The 7,691-nt window shown below is 45.6% G+C and overlaps 1 long non-coding RNA gene across 1 annotated transcript; it reads left to right on the plus strand.

Annotated features, from left to right (window-relative positions):
- Nucleotides 1-1,726: 1,726 nt before the first annotated feature.
- LOC134808037 (uncharacterized) lies at nt 1,727-5,665 on the plus strand. The gene is made up of 3 exons (XR_010150016.1): nt 1,727-1,865; nt 3,881-4,071; nt 5,051-5,665. It is a non-coding gene; the product is annotated as an uncharacterized LOC134808037 (long non-coding RNA).
- Nucleotides 5,666-7,691: the final 2,026 nt, after the last annotated feature.

Genomic DNA, 7,691 nt, shown 5'->3' on the forward strand with positions numbered 1-7,691 from the left:
AGGTGACTTAAAAAAAAAATTCTATAGCAGTCTTCTTAATTCCTGTTACAGACTTGATATGCTTATCTGCTGTTGAGGACATGGTTGCCAGTTTGTAACCTTCTCTGTCTGCCTGAAAAACTAGAAATTAGATGATCATATGGCCTAGAGCCAGAAGTGCAGGAGGCAGAAAGCCAGGGGCCAGTTTTTTTCTTTTTGTTTCTGAATAAGAAGGCCAAATCCTGACTTAAAATAATCAAAATAAATTTTACGGAGTGACGGTCTTTCCAGCTGAAAACCTTAAAACATGGCATCTGGAAGAAGGCCTTAGTCTATTGCTCCCAGGATGGTACTATGTAGTCATTAAAAGCCCACAGATAAGGGAGTTATTGCTCCCTCGTTATTGGGCTGCCAGGAATTAAATGATGGAACTAAGTTTCACTTGAAACATTCCCAAATTAAAACAAAAACAAGCCTTGCTTTGAGCTGTTGAAAAGGCATTTTACTGAGAAGATCCAGATGCTATTGCTGTTCTTAAATGATGTTGAAAGGCAAAGGGTCAGGACTTTCAAAAAGTCACTTTGAGGTCACCTCATATAAGCAAGCAACAGTTTGAACTGATGCAAAAACAAACAATGAAATTATGAACAGGAGGAAGAAACTAAAATGAGGGCAGTATATGCCATAAATATGGAAGAGGCTGTTTCTTATTTATCTTCTCATTTCCTGTACATAATACAGAAACCTGGTATGTAATAGGCATACAATTATTTGTGGCTCAACTGAATAAACGAAGATGGAAACCAGCAAGCAGCGGGCAGATAATATACTTGGGAAAGGAGAACTGCAGAGACGCTGGGTGGCTCAAGGCCTCTGCATGATCCTCAAATGTCACCCCAATCTGCTGTGACATAGCTATACCACTCATCAGAATACCCCAAAACAAATTGTCTGCCTCCCTTATGTACAACTTTTATCATTTCTTATCTTGGATGGTTAAGAATATGTAGTAATGGCCGGGCGCGGTGGCTCACGCCTGTAATCCCAGCACTTTGGGAGGCCGAGGCAGGAGGATCACCTGAGGTCAGGAGTTCAAGACCAGCCTCAACATGGAGAAACCCCATCTCTACTAAAAATACAAAATTAGCCGGGCGTGGTGGTGCATGCCTGTAATTCCAGCTACTCGGGAGGCTGAGGCAGGAGAATTGCTTGAACCTGGGAGGCAGAGTTTGCGGTGAGCTGAGATCACGCCATTGCACTCCAGCCTGGGCAACAAGAGCGAAACTCCATCTCAAAAAAAAAAAAAAAAAAAAAAAAAAAAACAATATGTAGTAATGGTTAAGAGTCCACTGTGGAATCAGCCTGCATAGGTCCAAATCCCAGCCCTGACTGAATACCTGGGAACAAGTTATATCAGTGACTCAGGCTTATTATCTGTAAAATGGGGATTATAGCATTCCTGCCTCACAGGGATGTTATGAGATTTAAATACCAATAAGTCTGTACATTATAAACCTTATCAGATTGGCGTGGTGAAAATGCTCAGTAACTGAGCCTCGTGAGCATTAGAATGTTGAGATCAGCATGAAGTTAGCCTGTATACTGGGCATACACATTCTTCTGGATTTGCTCCTTTTGTGAGCAATCAATGATGAGCTAAAGGCATTTGCTAACTAGTAGGAATGAAATAAGGTTTCAGACAGGATCTTGGTGGGTGATGTAGATTTTATCTGTCCCATTTGTCCCATTTCTCAACTTGAAGTGAGTCTGGCCTTGGTCTGCATCTGTGCTCTCCCCTTCACAAAAGGCAGGCCCAGAGAGACTCCAGAGATGGACCCTGTCTCCTGTGTGTCCTCCGCCACTGTGTCCACTTGGGCACGTCAAAGGTATGATCGGTACTTATCTGATTAAAACAAATCTTTGTATATACAGTTGTCTACATGGGTTGAATATTTCAGAGGTATAAAGTAGTTTAAATAAATAAGCCCTCCAGTGTTTTGTTTGTTAAGCCACATTACTCAGAAGGTTTTCTTTCTTTTTTTTTTTTTTTTTTGAGACAGGGTTTTGCTTTGTTGCCCAGGCTGGAGTGTGGCTGCAGTGCAGTGGCAGCACGACCATAGCCCACTGCACCCTTTACCTCCTTGGCTCAAGCAGTCCTCCTGTCTCAGCCTCCCAAATAGCTGAGATCACAGGTACGCACGACCACACCCAGCTAATTTTTGTAGAAAATGGAGTCTCCTTATGTTGCCCAGACTGGTCTCCAAACTCCTGGGCTCAAGCAGTCCTGCCACCTTGGCTTCCCAAAGTGTTGGGATTGCAGGCATTAGCCACTGCGCCCAGCCTGAGAAGATGTGTTTTAAACTTTGTATGTCACTTGGGTGTAGAATTTAACATTTAAAAAGTTCTAAACTTTTGGTACTAGCAGCCGGGCGCAGTGGCTCATGCCTGTAATCCCAGCACTTTAGGAGGCCGAAGCGGGCGGATCACAAGGTCAGGAGATCGAGACCATCCTGGCTAACACAGTGAAACCCCGTCTCTACCAAAAATACAAAAAATTAGCCGGGCGTGGTGGCGGTTGCCTGTAGTCCCAGCTACTCGGGAGGCCGAGGCAGGAGAATGGCATGAACCCAGGAGGTGGAGCTTGCAGTGAGCCAAGATCGCACCACTGCACCCCAGCCTGGGCAACAGAGCCAGACTCTGTCTCAAAAAAAAAAAAAAAAACACAACTAGTACTACCAATGAAATAAATGCAACAGAGTTGGAGAGCTCAAGTCACATATTCATTTATTCTACAAATACTCTCTAAATGGCTACTCTGTAACCAAGCATTTTATATTGCTTTTTTATTGAGAGAGGACATACATGTTTAGAATTCACACAGCTCAAGTATACAGCTTGACCAATTCTTACATTAGTGTCCATCCATGTAACCATCATCCAATTTAAGATGTGGAATATTTCTAGCAGCTCAGAAGGTTCTCTTGTGCCTTCTCCCCGTTCCTAATCCCCTCCAAAAGATACCCATTATTTTGACTTCTATCACTGTGGGATAGTTTTGCCTGCTCTTGAATTCACGGACATTCAAATCGACTCATCCAGTACATACTCCTTTGGGTCTGGTCTGTTTCGTTCAACATTATGTCCAGGAAATTCATCCCTTTGCTTATGTGCAACTATAGTTCATTCTTTTTCTTTGATGCACAGAATACTATGCCATTCAATACACATTGAACAATATGCCACAATTTGTTTGTCCGGCATTATTTTTAAAGCAATCTTGTTCTCTTCCCTGAATCTAGAGATTTAAGCTTTTTACAAGATCTCCTGTTGTTTTACAACCTCAGTGAGGGGATTGAGATGGAAGGTAGGAAAAATATGGTTCCTTCATGCACACTAAATGTAGCTCACTCTCAGATTTTCATGATTAAAGATGTTGGGCCAAGGCCGGGCGCGGTGGCTCATGCCTGTAATCCTAGCACTTTGGGAGGTCGAGACGGGTATATCACCTGAGGTCAGGAGTCAAGACCAGCCTGGCCAACATGGCAAAATGCCATCTCTACTAAAAATACAAAAATTAGCCAGGCATGGTGGCCCATGCCTGTAATCCCAGCTGCTTGGGAGGCTGAGGCAAGAGAATCGCTTGAACCCAGGGGGCCAAGGTTGCGGTGAGCCAAGATTGCGCCCCTTCGCTCCAGCCTGGGCGAAAGAGCGAAATTCCGTCTCAAAAAAAAAAAAAGATGTTGAGCCTAGCATGGTGGCTCATGCCTGTAATCCCAGCACTTTGGGAGGTTGAGGCGGGAGGATTGCTTGAGGCCAGGAGCTTGAGACTAGCCTGGACAACATAGTGAGACACTGTCTCTATAAAAATAAGTAAATAAATAAAGATACTTGTATCCACCAGGGTCCAGTCTACAAGGAGTTATTTCAGAGATAGCAATGCACTTTGTCTAGCCTCAGGGCTATGCTACATACCCTTCTGTCTGCCGTAATCTTACCTGCAGAGACTTTAAGCCTCCTGACATCCCACAGAATATCACATTGATTCATTACATCGGTGCCATGTTGCTGAATGGACCCAATGAGCAGGAAGTGGTAAGTACCTTAGATTCATTTGAAAATCGTATGTGTTCCAGAAGGTTGTAAATAAACTCTAATTCTGATTCCAAGTACTGTATCAGTTAGGGTTCAGGAAAGAAAAACCACACCAGGCATTTCAAACAAAAGGAGATTTTTGGTCACATGGTTAGAAGGCTAAAAGAATGAAGCAGATGTTGAGGTAACCCAAAAATGAGCAACTGTAGGAAGGAGCTAGCACCCTTAGGGCTGAGAGAACAAAAAGGAAGAATTAGCATTACTAGCACCCGGGAGCTTGGGAGGACAGGTCACCATGGGGCTGCTGCTGAGAACTCTTAAGGGGTGCCCTTGGGCCGGTGTCAAAGAGCCTGAGAAGTGGGGAGCTGGAACTTCCTGCACTTGCTGGAGGGGTGCCATTGTTGCTGAAATCAGGAAGAGATGTCTTTTTTTTTTCTCCTTCTACCGTCTGGTCTTTCCCCAGCACCTCCCACTGGTGGAATCTAAAAGGAACTCAAGTGGTGAGAGTATCTGGGAAATGTAGTTGTAGACTCCTGGGCCCGGCGCTGAGAAGAGTGGGCTTGGCCTGAGCAAGAATAGGTAAATAAGGGTATAGCCATCACCTCAAGGTGTGACCAAAGTGAGAAGACTGCATCTGGCTCTTCTGGGAATATGCCAGGAGCAGCTCCTTCTGGCTTGGTTGAAACCTTGGAAGTTCTGGGCCTACTCCCAATAATGCTGAAAACTCACCGTCCCTAGACTGGCAGCTCAGGGCTTGCTGTGATCCTGGACTCCTGGTTCCTAGCATACAGCAGGGGGAGGAAAGAGCCCATCTCAGCCACACTTTCCCTTCTGAGCCCTCTCTCAGGTCAATGAGATACATTCCAAGAATTAATGCCTTACACATGTTGCAAGGACTCTCAATATAGTGAGTTTAAATTCAGAGAAGGAAACAAATGAGAACAAAAGACTGTTTTATTCTCCCTCACTTTTTTGGTAGGAGGCCTTGATGTGCAGACGTGATGGGGCAACGATGAGACCGAATAAACAATTGACATCTAACCGCAGAAGAAGAGCAAGGACCTGGGACCCAGAAGGAAGAGGCTGTGAGAGGTACAAACTGCAGGCATGGACATGATGCGTATAGAGGACAGCCACACTAAGCTTTGAGGCTTCTGGAGGCAACACAGAGTAACCATTTGAATGGAAATCACTGAACAGACACAGAGAAAGAGAAACCATCCAATGACTTGAGGGTGACACCAAGTTTGCCTGGTGGCCTCAGGACTCCTGGCTCACTGGTCCCACTGTCTCCCCCCGCCCATCAGAATACATGAAGGCTGGTGGGGCACGGTGGCCCATGTCTGTAATCCCAACACTTTGAGGGGCCAAGGCGGGCAGATCACCTGAGTTCGAGACCAGCCTGGCCAACATGGTGAAACCTCGGCTCTACTAAAAATACAAAATTAGCTGAGTGTGGTGGCACATGCCTGTAATCCCAGCTACTCGGGAGGCTGAGGCAGGAGAATCACTTGAACCCAGGAGGCTGAGGTTGCAGTGAGCTGGGATCATGCCACTGCACTCCAGCCTGGCGACAGAGTGAGACTCCATCTCCAAAAAAAAAAAAAAAAAAAAAAAAACGTGAAGGCTTTCCTACCACACCATGCATGTGGGACACGTCAGAGTGGGAAGCTCCATGGATCTACAGCAAGGCTGTTCGACTAAGAGTGAATAAATGGGTGAATTCCATGGGCTGAACATGTCAGGAATATTTTCTTCTTAGGGCAGCGATCTTAACTTCTGGAGAAATTGAGTTCCTAAGCTGTAGAGCCTTAAAACCCTGGCACACATTTCTGTGGAGAAACAGAAAGCCCAGACATCCCAGTCCACACACGTCTTTCTTCTGACCAACACCAGCCATAGGAAGCAAGGCCCGGGAGAGCACTGGGGACAGGGCATGTCCGCCCGGAGCAGGGCAGGAGAGCACAGGCATGTGATGCAGCCCTGGGTCTGTCGTCCCGTTTGCGCCGGGAATGAATCGGGTTTTTCTAGCCTCTAAGCACAGAGGTATTTTTGACTCAGCACCGTGAAGAGACGACAATAGCTCAGCTTCTGCCAGCTGCCCGATTTAGACACGAGACTTTCACTACATATTTCTGTCTCTTGCCCTACTCAGAAGAAGGACTTAAAAATCCCCCAAGACGGAACTGAGTTTTCCTCTATTCATTTTTTAAAATTACACTACTTGAAGAACCCCAAACAAATAAGGCTCTGGGCCTCCAAGACCATGTAATCCATTGTGCTCGTGTGGAAGAGCTGCCCCCGGTAGAGGCAACAGGAATGGCCTGGTCACTCAGCAGGTCCCCTGCCCATCTTCCCACCACCCCTTGCCCCACCCACCGGGAAGGAGGAGGGAGCACAGGCTGCTTTGAGCAGTCATCGTGCCTCTACCTGGAGCCTGTACTCACTGTCTTGGGGGCCGGTATTTCCCAGGAGGGCTATTGTGTGTTTCCTTGTCTGTTTCTCTTTCTGGAATAGGAGCTGTTTCAAAATGAACTGAAGATCATTCACCTCCACCCCTCAGCTCTCAGCACAGAGGTGTGCACAGAGTACATGCTCAGTAAATGTTTAACAGATATATTTTTAAATTATTTTATTTTACTTTTTTTTCTTTTTCTTTTTCTTTTTCTTTTTTTTTTTTTGAGACAGAGTCTCACTCCATCACCCAGGCTGGAGTGCAGTGGCCTGATCTTGGCTCACTGCAACCTTCACCTCCCGGGTTCAAGTGATTTTCCTGCCTCAGCCTCCCAAGCAGCTGAGATTACAGGCATGCACCACCGCGCTTGGCTAATTTTTGTATTTTTAGTAGAGATGGGGTTTCACCACGTTGGCCAGGCTGGCCTCGAACTCCAGACCTCAAGTAATCTTCCCACCTTGGCCTCCCAAAGTGCTGGAATTACAGGCATGAGCCACTGCACCTGGTCTATTTATTTATTTATTTTTGAGATGGAGTTTTGCTCTTGTTGCCCAGGCTGGAGTACTGCCCAGGTGATCTGTCCGCCTTGGCCTCCCAAAATGCTGGGATTACAGGCATGAGCCACCGTACCCGGCCTGTATCTTGTAGTCTTGCTGAACTCACTTATTAGTTCTAGGAGGTTTTTTTGTAGACTCCTTGGGATATTCATGTGAATGGTCATATCATCTGCAAACAGGGACAATTTTTTTATTGCTTTCCAATCTGTATTCCTTTTCTTTTCTTTCTTCTCTTTTTCTTTTTGTGTCATATTGCACTAACTATTTCCAGCTCCATGTTGAATACATACTTTACTTTTAAAATAGAATTTTAAAAATCTTTTCTTTCTTTTACAAGTTGCAAAACACTTTTTCTCCTAAACCATCTTCAGCATTTTAAAAATGCATCTGTCGGTGAAACCCCGTCTCTACTAAAAATACAAAAAATTAGCCGGGCGTGGTAGCGGGCGCCTGTAGTCCCAGCTACTCGGGAGGCTGAGGCAGGAGAATGGCGTGAACCCGGGAGGCGGAGCTTGCAGTGAGCCGAGATCGCGCCACTGCACTCCAGCCTGGGCGACAAAGCGAGACTCCGTCTCAAAAAAAAAAAAAAAAAAAAAATGCATCTGTTA

This window comes from Pan troglodytes, chromosome 13 (assembly GCF_028858775.2).
Source record: "Pan troglodytes isolate AG18354 chromosome 13, NHGRI_mPanTro3-v2.0_pri, whole genome shotgun sequence".
In the NCBI taxonomy this organism is placed as follows: domain Eukaryota; kingdom Metazoa; phylum Chordata; class Mammalia; order Primates; family Hominidae; genus Pan; species Pan troglodytes.